This window comes from Lepeophtheirus salmonis, chromosome 4 (genome assembly GCF_016086655.4).
Source record: "Lepeophtheirus salmonis chromosome 4, UVic_Lsal_1.4, whole genome shotgun sequence".
NCBI classification, from domain to species: Eukaryota; Metazoa; Arthropoda; class Copepoda; order Siphonostomatoida; family Caligidae; genus Lepeophtheirus; species Lepeophtheirus salmonis.
In genome coordinates this window covers 17620756-17625729 of record NC_052134.2, presented here as the reverse complement: position 1 = coordinate 17625729, position 4974 = coordinate 17620756, and positions in this window count along the sequence as shown.

The following is a 4974-nucleotide window of genomic DNA, read 5'->3' as shown; positions in this document are numbered from 1 at the left end:
TGCGTGATAATTACAATATTTGTACATAATAAAAATATTTCAAATTTTCTGTGTGTAAAGTAAGAAAAACTCGTTCACAAAAGGGTTTATTAAAGAAATTTAAAACTTACAAAGCCAAGACACTCATTTTGTACCAAGACCAAAAATCCACAAAATATATTTATCTCAAAAAGGAGATATTTCGGTGATGATTTGCTTGTTCTGTGACTCATGTTAGATGTAAGCAAATTATTTTAGGGTGGTGAGATGACAAAGTTCCGTTTTTAGCTCGTAAAAATGATATTGAAATCTGAAGATTTTTTAGAATGTTTAAAACAAAATGCAACTTTTGCCACCGATTTCACCTATTTAATGTTACTTCAGCTGTAATATCAATTTTAATACTAGCAATTTTTTTATCAACTTGCCTTTTAGACGGGGTAAGTTGATTTAATAGCTTTATTTGTATTTTTGAAACCAAATTTAAATTACCCAAAAATAAATATTTATTATTATGGTGATCCTTTGATAATTTCCAAACCTTTAATATTATATATATATGACGTTTGTTACCGTTCGAGGTTGTACCTCAGTTCGGTTCGGTTTATAATAACATATCAATTTAAAAAAAAATTAGGTTTTATACAAAATAAAACATATATTTTGCGTCATAAATATTTATTGCCCCTTGAATATTTAGGAAACCACTATTAAATAATTATTCTGTTCTTTCTTCTTAATTACTTCGAAGTAATCTGTATTTTATAAAAAGATTTCAATTAACAAATAGTTTTGGATAGCTAATTTGATATGGAGTTGAATTGCCTTCTTCTGGTACTTACAAGTCTGCAGTATTCTCTAAGTATTTTCCCGGACGAATCGTTTATACCAGTGTAAGTACATCAAACAAGTCCGCTCAGTTTCAAAGACGAATTTTTTTTCGACAGCTGGCGACATTTGAAATGCCTATCGGTCTTGTTTATTACCGAAAAATGTTGAGAAGGTCATCTTTTTAAATAAAAAATTATAAATTCATTAATAATATTATTAAGTTAGCAGTGTATATTTTATATCAACCTATGTTTTTTTAGCGAAGTTAAGTATATTTTGCAATAATTTGTTGGTACAGAAAATAAATTATTGAAGAATAAAATCTCGAAAAAACCGTACTGAACCGTGTACCGTTAAGGGTGTCCGTGATTCATACTGAATCGTGGGTTTTGTGTACCTTCCCAGTCGTAATAAATATGTATCAATTTTCCGCAGCAAGAGTGTATCAACTTGCCCTATACTCTTTGACTTTAAGTACTAATATCTCACTGGATACTTAACCGATTAACTCCAATTAACTACAAATAGTTATAATATAATATTTTATTTTATATAACATAATATATAAAAGCAATGTTAGCTAATTGTTTAATTTCATAACAAATTAATCAACATAAAAAAACAACAACGCGAGTATGTTAATTCAGTTCAAGATTGGATGTAATCGCCACCGTCTAAGAGACGTAGTTAATCCAGTACTAATTGATGATTATTATTTCACGAATGTGCTGCACCAGAATTCGTAGAAAACTTGGTAGAAAATTGAAGTGTGTCCACTTATCCCTGTATCAACTAGCCCCTCTCTACCCTAGATATTAAATAGTAATAAATATTATTTACACCTTTATCTTCTGCAAGGATTGGCGACTAATAGTTAAATAAAAAATTATCAAATGTGTCTAATATTTGAAGAAGGCTTTATAAATTGTATATTGGAGACACTTGTACTTTCTTTCAATGTAAAACTTGTGCATATTAGTGATACACCAAATAACCACATTGGTACCTGCACACTATCCGCATCTATATTGATAATTAAAAAGCTCAACACTCATAGCCCCAATTTGTACGAATACAAAAAGAAATGCCCACATTAGGGTGGATCAAACGCATTATATGTTCTTGTTTTTTTTTACTTATGCATCACTTAGTAAAGGAAACATGTCTTCAAAAAATCAGAGCTGATCTTGGGTGGCAATCCAGCGTTGAGATGTATATATGCAATTTCATATTTCCTTCTTAAACATTGTGATGTTTGATATCAAATTAAAGCTCTTGATATGAATAACATAAGTATAAAGAATGTTAGAATAATAGTGATGGGACGATTAATCTGAATCTGAATTGGGAATATGAGAATTGGGTGTATTTTCTGGAATCGGCATTATGAAAATAAAGCTTAATTTACAATTCTAATACCTATTTTTTATCATTTATTACTGTTATTTAACTATTTATTACTTTCTTAAGTTATGAAAAAAAAAAAATAATATTTGATATTTGTTTTAAAAAAAATTATATTTGAAGTTTAACTAAATGTTTTTTCCAAAAATTTAATTTTTTTTGAATAACTATGTGTTTTTGAAATTTTTTGTGAACAACTGTGGGGTTTGAAAGTTTTTGTAAAAAGGTGGGGATTTTTAAAATTTTTTTAATTATGAAATGATATAATTTAAATTGATATTTTGATAAAGAACTTAATTTTTCAAATAATATTTTTTTTCTTCAAAAAAAAATACAAAACCAAGCTGGAAAATGGTATTTCTTTACTATTATTTAAAATATTAAAGAATTGGAATCGGTATCAGGAATTTTTACAAGAATCGCATCGGAATTGCCATTGGCATTTTTTTTTAAATTGTCCCATCACTAGAGAACACCAAATATGACTAGGTTTAAGTAAAAAACCTAGAATAAGGAAACTTTCTCCTAAAATTATATTCCATAAAATAACAATTTATTTCTTCTGTATATTATTCATAAAACTTTTCCAATAAATTAAATTTCTTGAGAATAGATAGAAATTTGTCAAATTTTTTGTTAACTGGTGTGGTTTTTAATTTTTTTTCTGAACAAAACTAATTATTTGTTTTAGGTTTTGATTTAAGAAAATGGTTTTCCAAAAATTTAATATTTGATTTTTTTCCCAATTTTATGGGAATAGTTGTGAATAATATGAAATTTTTTACGAAAAAATACGGTATTTGAAATTTTAGAATTTTTTGGAAAAAATTTAATAATTGAAATTTGATCTTGAAATAGTTTTTTTCCAGAAAATTCTAAAAACCGAATCTTCCCCCTCAAAAACAAAACATGATCCTGCCCCTAATAAGATCACACTGTACCCATTTTTAAAATTGTTTGTCCTCAAATTTCTAAATTTATACGTATATTCGATATATCAATAATGTCTATAGGTATATCTTATAGATCAAGAAGCATGAGTCTAGTATCAAGAGTTTTACAATTATAGATCTAAAGAATTTTTAGAAAGACTTGGGATATGTTTGTAAATCCTTGCGTAAGTTTGCATAAGGTTGGAAGACTGTGATTTAGGTGTGCCAAATAAATACGGCAAGATATTCGAAATACGACCATTTTTGTGATATTAATGATAAAGACTGATAAAATGTGTGCTGACACCCAGAGGGATTCTGCCTGACACGCCTTTGAAAAGATGATTGATTTTTTTTCAGGGTGTTGTAAAATTTACCCAAAAGTTTATTGAAATGTATATTGATTAGCTGAGAAAAGTGAAATGAAATTTATGTCTCTCGCGCCTTCCCTTCCAAACTTTATCTTTCTTTGACGACCCGTGTGAACTGTCCCATATTTCAATTGCTATTTATTATTATTTCTTGAAGTTTTAACATTTTTTTTTGGGTACTAGGAAAACTGCCCTTTGGAAAATTGCACTTGAAGATTGCCTGTGAAAAATTGCCCGGAAGAAAATTGTCAGTAATTTTTTCAAACTTCATGATGAATAATTATATGTACACTATAAATTTGCTGAATATTAGGTATTGATGACAAATATCTAAGCATATTTGTTTGTTTCATCTCCCAAGGAAGTTCCTTCAAGTCTGAGTAATATTATTACAATACAATTTCCTTGCTAGTTTTTAAAATTCAATCTAATCTTTTAAGAAATGGATCGAGAGGATTGGTACGGAGGGAGGAGGAAGAAACAGCTCAGGGCCTCTTAAAATAAGTTTGAATATTCCTCCAGCTGTAGATTGGCTTGGGGGGGTGTAATTTCAAAAAACCACCGCCCATTCATCCAATACATCTAAGGAACCCCTCTAATACCAAAAAATAGTTCCAAACAAAATCAATTATCCTTGGATTAAATCAGTGTTGATTTTTAATGATCTAGGAGTACCTCCAAATACCTTGTGTAACCTGAGGATTTGGAAATATTTTTAAATTTGAACAAAATAAGGAAATTTTCTCCAGGGCAGTTTTCCGAGCACTTTTTTTAAATATTAACGTAGGAGTCTTAGTAATAACTTTATTAGGACTTGTTTTGCGATAATTACAAAACAATATAGATTTTACTATTATTATTATTTAATCCAGACAAATGTTCAAGATGAATGTGAACATTAGTCATCGCCCCCCTATAAAAAGGGGTTTAGCGTAGTGAAGAATAAACATATCGTTAGATTCGGCGCCAGGATAACAAATGCAAGGCTAATGGATATATCTCTAATCTAAAGTACTTAAGTTAAAAACACAAAAGGAAAATAATATATATTTAAAATAGTGGAAAATCATGAAAAGATTGCTCCTTGATCCATGTTTTGACAATTTTTGATTGCACCCCTATTTATCATAATAAAGAGCAAGATAATTAAATTAACTGAAAAGTGAAGCAATATGAATTTTCAAGAATGCTAGATTAATCAATATGGTGTTATTGAAAGAAGTTATCTTATATAAGGAACAAGTTGTAAGCAGTTCATGGAATGTGAAAAGACATATCAAACTTATCACATGTGGTTGCTACAAAGAAGTGAAGAAAAACGTAAAGAGTACATCACGCAAGTGCTAAGAAGGACAAATACTCGATCAACATTTTTATCGAGATTAGTAAATGATAATTCAGATTTGTTTTTTGAATGTTTCAGTCTTTCATACAGTATTTTTCAGCATAGAAAACCT